Genomic DNA, 11,877 nt, shown 5'->3' with positions numbered 1-11,877 from the left:
TTAAATTATGTAAAGATTAATTTTAAGGCTGATTGTTCATGTGGTTAATTTTTGTAATACATTAGAGATGTTGGTTTTTGTTTCAAAGAAAGCCATGGGTATTAAACTAGAGGCACTGAACTCTATTTTCATTTGTGTCAAAGACAAAAGAATCACACCGTTGCAAGGTCTGGACTTGATTTCTCCCCTTCCCTCGCAGCCCCCACCTAGGATACCTATTGTTGGAGTAGTAGTGTTGCATAGTGTAAATTTAAACAATTTCCACACTCATTTCAGTAGGAATTACTGCCGGTTTTGTATTAGTTCAGTGCAGTTACTAGTCAGTAATCATAAACTTTTATATCTTCAAAGCATTCTACAAGCATTAATTAGGCATAGGTGGTGTTACGCTGCCCAGTGTCATCATGTCGGTATTTGAACAGTCCATGGTGTGCTTTGAAGTTAACACTTTCACATGCTGCAGAACTAAAAGGTGGTACACTACGTAGAGGAAAAAGATGTTATCTTCATGTCAGACTTCATAGACGGTTGACTCATCTAGAGAGCAAGTAATTGGGAAAACAAGCAGTGATGTTATAGAAGTCATTGTTAAGCGACAAATGCATTTATTTGTAACAGCACTATGCTTGAGATTGCTGGTTATGGTCCAGGACTTGTTTTCATTTATTAATATTTTGCGTTCAGGTTTCATTCTGTCACCTACAGAGTGAAAAACCACAGCTGAATTAGAAATCAGATTCAATATCCTTTTTGTTTCAGGTACAAATTTGTTTTCTCAGGCAACGGTGTAACCCATGGAAGAGAGCTAAGTATATTAGGGCAGTGGCAGTGTTACTGATGCAAAAAATGTGTCTTCACAATCCCATTCTGCAGTGAAGGAGGCTTCACCTCTAAAAGGGTTAGAAAATCTGTATGATGAAAGAGGAATATGACCAACAAATATGTGGTTGGTTTGTTTGTTTGTTTCCTCTCCTGTTATGCAAACAACTAACTGGTGTGACTCTTCATGCAGAGGTAATTATTTTTCAGGCACATAAAATTCAAATGTTTTAAATAAAGACAGTTGCTTCTTAAATATGGACTTACATAACTCTTCCATATTCTCTAATGGTGTTATATATTTTATACCGATGGTAATTTAATTGTCTGGGACTGCTGAGTAAACTGCATACAGTGAAACTCATTACCCTTAAATTATGAATGTTATTTGCTTTCAATATGTTCCAGTGTTTTGAAACTTGAAACTGTTGGAAACAATCATATTTTAATTTCTACAAAAACTTTACAGTTTTTAAGATGCTTACAAAATTGTTTTAAAAACATAGTTCCAAACAAAACTAAAGCTTTATTGCTTATTAAAGCAATTTTGGTTTATCTTAATATATTGTATCATTAAAATAGAAGGGTCGAATTTTGACTGAATGTGAAAAATATATTTATTCTGTCTGAAGGGTTTGAAAACACAGGGCTAAACTGTCACAGCTGTTAGTTATCTTTTCCAAAATGTGGAAAAAATGTTATTTAACCTATTTTAAAAGTGTTAGTTGATGTTCTGAGACAAAAATCACCCCTCAATCTTTTCTTTCAGTAAAATGAACTGGCTTCCCTTCATAGATGAAAAGAATCTAGGGCATGAATCACAGACTCCTGTGGGAAGAACTGTAGTAGCAGACAAGTTTGGAGGGAGACAACATTTTGTTTAATGCTTTAACTGGGTTTTTTTTACTTTAGTGATGTGAAAAAGGGATTGAGAATTGGACGTTGCCCTAGAATGAAATCTCTGGTGTTGACTGTGTTATAATGGCATATTTTAAGAGTTTCTCCTTTATGAATGTAGAATAAAGTTTCTGGATGCTGAAATAGATTTTTCATATATATCTCTGTTTGGATATATTTTTTAAGTTGCCTAAGTGGTCTATATATTCCAAACCAGAGGGCCAGTTTAGTTCTTGGTGCTGAAAATGATGCACTTCTTGTGTGTGTGGAAAAAAAGGTCATGGGAAATAGTGACAGCTAATAACTTCTTTTTGTGGACCAGCTATTAAAGGCACTGTTGTTGTTTAACCCCAGCCAACAACTTAGCCCCACACAACCACTTGCTCACTCCCCCAGTGGGGTGGGTGAGAGACTCAGTAAAAGTGAGAAAACTGGTGGGTTGAGATAAAGACAGTTTAATAGGTAAAGCAAGAGCTGTGCATGCAAGCAAAGCATTAGATTCACCACTTCTCATGGTCAGGCAGGGGTTCAGCCATCTCCAGGAATGCTGGGCCACATCACGGTTACTTGGGAAGACAAACACCATCACTCCAGATGTACCCCCGTTCCTTCTTCTCCCAGCTTTATATGCTGAGCATGATGTCATGTGGTCTGCTTGACCAACCTCATAGCCTTTTATGAGGACATAACCAGGTGGCTAGATGATGGCAAAGCAGTGGATGTGGTCTACCTTGATTTCAGTAAAGCATTTGACACAGTCTCCCTCAGCATCCTCACTGCTAAACTGGGGAAGTGTGGTTTGGATGACTGGGTAGTGAGGTGGACTGTGAACTGGCTGAAGGGAAGAAGCCAAAGAGTCGTGGTCAATGGGGGGGAGTCTAGTTGGAGGCCAGTATCTAGTGCAGTGCCTCAAGGGTCAGTACTGGGGCCCATATTATTCAATATATTCATCAGTAACTTGGATGAGGGAATAGAGTAACTGTCAGCAAGTTTGCTGATGACACGAAGCTGGGAGGAGTGGCTGACATGCCAGAAGGCTGTGCCGCCATCCAGTGAGACTTGGACAGGCTGGAGAGTTGGGCAGGGAAAAATTTAATGAAATATAATAAGGGAAAGTGTAGAGTCCTCCATCTGGGTAGGAACAACCCCAGGTTCCATTATAGGTTGGGAAATTACATATTAGAGAGCAGTGTAGGGGAAAGGGATCTGGGGGTCTTGGTGGACAACAGGATGACCATGAGCCAGCACTGGGCCCTTGTGGCCAGGAAGGCCAATGGCACCCTGGGGTGTATTAGAAGGGGGGTGGTTAGTAGATTGAGAGAGGTTCTCCTTCCCCTTTACTCTGCCCTGGTGAGACCACACCTGGAATATTGTGTCCAGTTCTGGGCCCGTCAGTTCAAGAAGGACAGGGAACTGCTGGAGAGAGTCCGGAGCACGGCAATGAAGATGCTGAAGGGAGTGGAGCATCTCCCTTATGAGGAAAGGCTGAGGGAGCTGGGGCTCTTCAGGTTGGAGAAGAGGAGACTGAGGGGTGACCTCATTAATGTTTACAGACATATAAAGGGTGAGTGTCACGAGGATGGAGCCAGGCTCTTCTTGGTAACAACCAATGATAGGACAAGGGGCAATGGGATCAAGCTGGAACACAAGAGGTTCCACTTAAATATGAGAAGAAACTTCTGCTCAGTAATGGTGACAGACACTGGAACAGGCTGCCCAGGGAGGTTGTGGAGTCTCCTACTCTGGAAACATTCGAAACCCACCTGGACGCCTTCCTGTGCAGCCTCATCTAGGTGTTCCTGCTCCGGCAGGGGGATTGGACTAGATGATTTTTCGAGGTCCCTTCCAGTCCCTAACATTCTGTGATCCCTTTGGTCCTGAGTAGTCCCAGCTGTGTCCCCTCCCAACTCCATGTGCACCTCTAGCCCACTAGCTGGTGGGGTGGTGTGAGAGGCAGAAAAGGCCTTGACGGTATAAGCACTGCTCAGCGGTAACTAAAGCATCCCTGTGTTATCCACCCTGTTCGCAGCAGAAATCCAAACCAGCCCCATACCAGCTACTGTGAACAAAATAAACTACCCCAGCCAAAACCAGCACAGACACAAAGGTAGTAGCAATACAAGTGAGCCTTATGTGTACTTCTGGGTATTTCATTTTCAAAAATTCATCAGCTGAGGAGATCTGGACATAAGGAGAGTACCCAAGGCAGTGGTAAGTCCAAAGGGAAAAAGCCTGGCTATCAAAAGATGAGTGTATTAGGGAAAAGAACAGTGTTAAGAAATTGTGTATATTCTTCCCTTTCCATCTCACCTTGTCTCAAAGGGAATATGCAAAGGCAAGGGGGTGTTGGGGGGAAAGACTCATTAGGATTCAGTTGACTACCTGTTAGATATCATCTGCCTTTTCAATCCAAAGAGCAGGCATTAGTCTTTAAATTTAGGTAAATAGACCTCCAAAAATGCAATGTCACACAAGTTAAATTCATTTCTGAACAAGGGATTTCCTTATTTTTAGGTTTTGTTTCTTTGGGATTACTTGAAGATTTCTGCAATTAGTCTCTGATCAGAATCTCACTTGGAACAAATAAGAATGATAAATGGAGTTGTAGCTATCTTTATTAATGTGAGAAGGAGACATAGGAAGGTAGTTGACTTCCTTAGTGGGATAACTATTCTAGGCACAGCATGCTGTGTTCTTGTTCCAAATGCTGATTTATTTACTGATTCCTGTTCTTTTAAAGTGATTGTGTGGGGGAGAGTTTTCTTGTATATGTGAATTACTCTTGAGTTTCTTTCCAGATTGTGATCCTTTTACAGTTTTTTCATGCACCAATTAAATGTGGCATTACACAATGCGGACATCAACTGTCTCATGAGAAAAGGAAGAACGATGACATTTAAAAGAAGGGAGGGACACCTGAAATTAAACCACTGACCACTGAAATGAAATCCTTTAAAGGAGAGGAGTCGAGACCTGCAGTGGCACGGAAGGCAGGACAATCAAGGGATCGTTGGCCTTCTCAGTTTCAAATTAATGTAACTCACACCTTATTCAATGAAATAGGATCTGATTGATTACAGCAGAAAACAGGTTGGTGTTATGTTAAACTGCTTGTTCTTTCGCTTGCCAGGAGGTGGCTGTCAAGTCCAGGAAACACGGGTTTTAGCTGAATGTGTTGAAACTCCTGAAAACCTGTTAACATTGATGTAGACTATGGTGATAATTCATGAACCTGTTTTAAATTAAAATTCCTTTAATGAGATTAACTAGTAACCCAGGATACTGATTATGTTCAAATGTTACAGCAAAATTTGCAAATATATCTGTATTTCTGATCATAATTTAAGTCAGATGATAGTAAAATATTTTAGCAAGTCTGAAAATGAGTGGCTACACATTCACCCACCATTCATTTTCTACAGCTTGAATTAGTACCATGACAGACTCTCCATCTTTCAATATTGATACAGTATGTCAATCCATACACTCTGCTTGAAAGCTGGCTAATGGATGCAGATAGCAGCTACTATTCAAGTCTTTGGTTATTATCACAAAACTAATCATCTTTATGCCTGTAGATAATACGGTAATGAAAAATGTTGACTGTCAGAATTCACCATAGCAATACCTGACTCAGTATATTAGATACAGCTCAATGTTCTTTCCATGTAAGGAAGTGTGTATGGGTGAGGTGAACAGAGAAGACATGCGTTATGTGGAGATACCAGAAATTAAGGTAGCAAAGTCATGGCACTCATGGTTATGTTTTGATATAATTCAGAAAGTATATGGCCTGAAAACAAATGGATTTATAGTATTCAAGCAGGTAATGCAAGCATTGAATAATTGAAAATCATATTTTGAGGTCATGATTTATGGGTATTCCCTGGTATTTTGTAATTGTCCAGCCTCCAGCTTGGAATACAGTTACATGTTGTCAAAGGAAATATTAAGTTATCATGTGATAATCTTGCTTTACTGGAAAAAAGCAAATTCCTGTGAGATAAGGGGCTGTTTGTACTTAGAACATTGCTAGTTGTTGCTGATTGACACCACATTTTCTCTGCTACATGTGGCATTGGAAAGATGTGCTCTTGGCTATAGTGCAGACAAAAAGAGTGACCACAAGATATTTCATAAAAGCAGATGGAAGTTCTCATTTTCCTCCTATTTATAGCTGGTGTGAATAGTGTCCTTTCAGTTCTGTTATCCGATCACTGGCGATGTCTGTCTGTTTTGCTTGCTGAGACGAGGGGAAAAAAAGAAACATACCTTTCTTCTGCTATATAAAATGCATTTCAGTACAGACTGGAAAAGATGAGGGGGTACAGTTCTTCCCACAAAAATCAGAGATAGGAGTAAAATTAGAATGAGGTCACCCTAAGCAGTAGCTGCGCCTGCAGTAGGAAGTGCAGTTTTCCTTCTGCCTCGAAGCAGGGATGGTGTGATATGACTTACAGTTTCCTGCTAATTTTCTGCTTTTAAAGAAATAATTTAAAAATCAGTACTCAGACTGTAAAGTTATTTTGACTAACAGCTGAAATAGGAAACCCGTGGAAGTAAGCCTCCAGTCAGATGCACAGCTACAAACTCTTTGGATGCTGCTGGCTACAGTTAAATAACCAGCCTCGGGGAGACAGAGGAAGTCAGTGGAGAACTCGGCACACGTTGAAGTGTCAAGACAGTGATTCTTTCGTCTCAAAGTACTTCCTGAGCTTTAAAGTAAGGATTACGTACTGGCCACATGGAGGCATTATGAACATTCATATTTTAAAAAACTAGAGCACTCAGAGTGCTGGTGATGGGGGATATACATGTGTAAAGGGGGGAGGGAGCTAAATTATTTTGGTTTTGAAGCAAAAAGAGATAATATGGGTTTTAGAACACTTCATTTTCTTTGTGGAGTAAAAATCCAATTTAAATATGACAAAGAGACTGCTGGCTAGCAGAGAAAAGGATTAATGGCACCTCACACTGAGAAAGAGATATTTGGAAGTAATTTGTTTGGTCCCACGGATTTTTGTGGCAATGGAAAGCAAAGCTGCTTTTCTCTTTAGAAAGTGTGCCCACACGGAGTGCCAGACAGCTTTTCTGCCACTTTAAATTAATCATCCAAATTATTATTCTGCCAAGATAATATCCTTAGGTACGCTTATAAACTCAAGTAGATTCTGCTGAGAAGTGAACAGAATTGGCAAAATACGTAACTATTGCAATAACTGGGATGATGTGGATTCGGTCTAAAAATAAAATCGGGGAGTTTCTTTTAAAGCTTGTGATAATTAGTCAATGATGGGGAAAACAGCTAAATAACAGTAAATTTTCTAAGCTAAAAATAAGTTGTCATCATCTTCCAGAAAATGCTAATTGTTTACAAGGATACTAGAACAATGGAGTTTATCATGAAGCCTTTGCTGCATGTAAAAATTACTTAAATATGTCTTTTAATGTATTCTTGAGTCCCTTTAGTGAGACGTTTTTTGTATTTGTTTGCCTCCTTTCCCCCCCAACACTAATGTTTTTAAGGTTGTAATAAGGTTGTAATAAAAATCTGTAGGGTAATGTTTGTTTAATTACTTCTTACTTCTTAATTACTTTAATTACTTCTAGGCCTAGGGCCAATTGCAATCCCTGATAATGGGAACAATGACAAAATTCTAAATGATTCATGATAATATTTCTGGCAGTATCCTGTGAAGATGCAGTAGACTCTTTCCCTCATCTCATAGCCAGGTCATTTTGCATCCTGAGCTGCTGAGCTGGAGAACAGCGTAGCTCAGTATGGCGATGGAATCTCCTATAGCAAGAGTGAACTCAAGCAGGTAAAGGCCTAATGGTAACTGGTGTCAGACTGCTCACTGAGATGAAATGGTAAGTGTTATGCTCCTAAGACTTCTGTGTTATTTTTCATGAGTTAAAATTTTATTTGATCACATGGTCTTAATTAATGTATTGTTTCTGAAGTCCAGGTTCAGTGATAACCTATCTAAGTACTTTTTGTCTTTTAACTAACTTAAAATTAATTGCCTTTGTAGTTTATTGGTGTCATGAGCTATAATATTCTCTTTATTGATCAAGAAGTGGCTCTTGGTTGAAGTGAAGCTGAAATGTACATCTCCGTATATATACCTGATACATATATGTACTTCTGTTTTTGGAGGAAGTGTAGGTTGAAAGCAAACTAAAAATCAGAAACTAATCTTGAAAACAGTAGTGCTTATATTTCAATTAAAACACTAATAAAGCCACTGAAATCTGTTGCCAAGAAAAAGGCTTGGCACTTGAATTTTTTTGAATCCTGTAATATGAAAACTGTATAAAAGGCATTATGAAGATTTTTATCCTATATCACACAGGCTTATATTGGGTTTTTTGATGTTTCAAAATAGTATGTCCAGATTAGATTAAGAAATACTTACTGCCTCTCCAGGAATATTGGAAGCGATCATTCCTCCATTTCCCTATAGTGTATATACATTGTCCAACTCTCCCCAACCTGTTTCCTGTACTTTACCTGAAGAAACAATGGCTATGAGCAGTATCTCAGATAATTGTGAACTGTGTCCTTTGAGGTGGATTTTGTGCTAATTCTCTAGGGGTGCTTCTGCATTGCGCAACCAAGGTCCAAGATCTGAGCTAGTTGAGAATGAACGATACGGCTCCATGGCTCATGGGTGGGGTCACAGCCGCAGTATGTTAATGTGTACAGCTTCTGGCCTAATCAGCCTTGCTGCCCAAGTCTAATTGTTAACCTCTGAACATGAATAATTAGCCAAACTGCAGTAATGCTCTAATGCAATGATAGAGCTTCCCCTTCCGGTGCTAGCTTGCTCAAAGCCTGTTCAGTAATATCTTTTGATTGCTCCTCTTTATAGTGTAGAATCATATAATGTCCTGAGTTGGAAAGGACCCACAAGGATCATCAAGTCCAGCTCCTGTCTCTGCAGAGGACAAACCCACAGTTCACACCATGTGTCTGAGGACATTGTCCAGTCTTTTCTTGAACACTGTCAGGCTTGGGGCCGTGACACCTCCCTGGGGAGCCTGTTCCAGTGCTCCAGCACCCTCTGGGTGAAGAACCTTCTCCTAATGTCCAACCTGAACCTCTCCTGGTGCATCTTCCTGACATTCCGTTGAGTGATGTCATTGATTGCCAGAGAGAAAAGATCAGTGCCTGCCCTTCCTCCTCCCCTTGTGAGGAAGCTGCAGCCACCATGAGCTCTCCCCTCAGTCTCCTCCAGGCTGAACAAACCAAGTAACTTCAGCCACTCCTCATACGGCTTTCCCTCCAAACCCTTCACCAACTTCATGGCCCTCTTCTGGACACTCTCCAGTAGCTTAACATCTTTTTAATCCTGTGGTGCCCGGACCTGCACGCAGTGCTCCAGGTGAGGCTGCCCCAGTGCAGAGCAGAGCAGGACAATCCCCTCCCTGCCCGGCTGGCAATGCTGTGCTGGATGCACCCAGGACATGGTTGTCCCTCTTGGCTGCCAGGGACACTGTTGGCTCATGTTCAACTTGCTGTTGACCAGAACCCCCAGATCCCTCTCCGCAGAGCTGCTTTCCAGCATCTCATCCCCCAGTCTGTATGTACAGTCAGGGTTGCCATGTCCCAGGTGCAAAATCTGCCACTTGCCCTTGTTGAACTATATGCAGTTGGTGATTGCCCAGTTCTCCAATTTGTCCAGATCGCTCTGCAGGGCCTCTCTGCGCCTGAGTGTCAACAGCTCCTCCCAATGTAGTGTCATTGGCAAATATACTTAGTATTCCCCCAAGTCCTGAGTCCAAGTTATTTATGAAGACATTGAAGAGAGGTATAGGCTGCAGTTTCCTTCTCCTGAAATGACTAGATATCATCATAAAACATTTGATTTTGCTGTAGTGCTCTGAATTGAAAACAAATCCTGATATGTTTAGAATGTTGGCCTTGCATGTTTTGCAGAAATAGGAGTATTTAGTTAATTCTTAAATTACAGTTAAGTAGAAGAACCTCAGGGTTCAGGTATCAATCAATCAACCACAAATATATATATATTACACTTTAATACTCTCTTAATGTATATTTCATGCAATGAAAGGCCAGTATTTCAAATTGGAGTGCCAAGTAAGTGCCTGACTTTCAAAGCTGCTGGATCCATAGATGCATAATTTATGATCCATTTTTCCAGTAGATTAATTTTCAATACTCCATTGGGTCTTCTAAGGTTGAAATTTTTAACTCAAAAGTTTGTTTGTTTGTTTGTTTTTTTAGGGTTCATTTTTAGATATCTAAGCTGAAAGAATTTTCCTGAAATGACCAGAAAGTGCAAAATCCTGGCTCTCCTGAAGCCAGCGGCAAATTCCTAATTCACTTAAAAGGTCAGGACTCTCCCTCCCAGTGTTTAAAGGTTGAATGTACATTTGTTTCTCAAAAATATGCTTTTTTAGGAAAAATGTGCCAAATCAGGCATCCAGAACCAAAGGTGCCCTGATCATTTGGTGCATTTATAAACCTTGGTTAGGACACAGTAGAATATGGATTAATGCATGATCAAAGATTTTTAAATCCCTCTCTAAAATTATGGTATTTGTAGCAACTTAGGGCATAAGTATACATTTTAAAAAGAAAAAATAATTTGCTCATTTGATATGGTTTTCAATATTTACTTCTGTTTTGAAACAGGTTATCTCATTATATCATTTGATCATATTTTCTGAAGAATTGTATAAAGGTATGTGATAAATTGGTAGCTAAGCAAAAAGTTGATTGAAGTTTACAGGGTTTAATGGAAATGTTTTTTTCCTAATCCTGAAGGGTATGTAAGTTGAGCGAATTCAAATACATATTTATTCATCATTTTTATCACTTATTTCTGCTTCATTACCCAAATCCTCAACATGTATTCTGCTTCATGAATATTTTCAGTAATGTATGCAATCTACAGACTGAGTTATTGTGTCAGAGTTCAATTGAAGTGTGCCCAAGTGTAGAATTTAATCTTCGGAGTCTAAAATTTGGGGGTTATGTGACCACTGGCTTGCTAAAACGCAAATGTAGGCCACCACAGCACGTGGCACATTTATTCATTCTGTGGAACCCCACAGACCAAATCCATTTCCTGTCTAATGTGACCAGCTTAAACATTTCACTCCAGAAATTACATTGCTGATATGATCTCATCTGCTTATTTTGATAAATTCTGATGTTAATGTTATTCTAATACAATAATTTCATATAGACCCAGAAGAGCTTGAATTTTCCTTTCATATGGAAAATAGGACTAAACCCAGATTAGGTGTGGAGTGAAGGCACATTACCTGAAAGGTGACTTGGAAATGAAAAAATAATTGGAAGTAATTTTTGTTTCATGATATAGACACACAGAACAGCAGCATTTTCACTGAGTTTTTATTGCAGTCTATAAAAATGGTTTTAAGTAAAAATGAGAGGAAAATCAAGAAATTGATGCGCTGAGAGATTTTAATTCTGGTGGCTTTCAAAGCCTTTGCTTTTTATTAGTAGCTTCAAAACAGGCACTTTGGTGGAAAATGCAATATTTGGCAAGGATTTAACACCCCTCTTTTTCTAATTGTGGAGGAAACTCTGATACAGTGATTCAACTATTAAAATATGATTAAACCAGCTCCTCAATCAAAAATCGGTTATTTTTCCTCAGATGCCAGCCTCACCTTTCCTTACTTTTTTTTTTTTCTTATTTTTTTGTGGGGCCACAAAGCCCCCCAAAAACCCAGCATCGTTCCCGTTTCCCTCGGCCGCCATGGCGGCAGGTGAGGCGGTGCGAGCCCCGGGCCGGCGGGACCGCCGCCTCTCCCGGCCGTGAGTCAGCGCTTTCCGGGGGGAGGCCAGGAGGCCTCGCAGCCGGGCGGGATACAAAGACCCGGGGCCTCGTCGCCTCCTCCCGCCAGGCGCCCCCTCCTCCTCGGCAACGAATGACGACGCAGCCGGCAACGGGAGCGGCCTGAGGCCGTGACAGCCCTCCGCCCCGCCGCGGCCGGAGGCTCCGGGGTGCGTGTGGCGCCGCGCAGGGAGGCCGGGACCCAACCTCCCCGGGGAGGCCCAGCAGGCAGGTCGGCGCCCGGTCTGCCTCCCTCCTGCTGTGCGGCGGCCTCACCCCGGCCCGACCCCCGCAGCCTCAGCCGGGCCCGCCCCTTTCCCAGTCT

The sequence above is a fragment of the Streptopelia decaocto genome, assembly GCF_964273445.1.
Source record: "Streptopelia decaocto genome assembly, chromosome: 5".
Classification (NCBI taxonomy): domain Eukaryota; kingdom Metazoa; phylum Chordata; class Aves; order Columbiformes; family Columbidae; genus Streptopelia; species Streptopelia decaocto.
Note: the sequence above shows the minus strand (reverse complement) of the source record.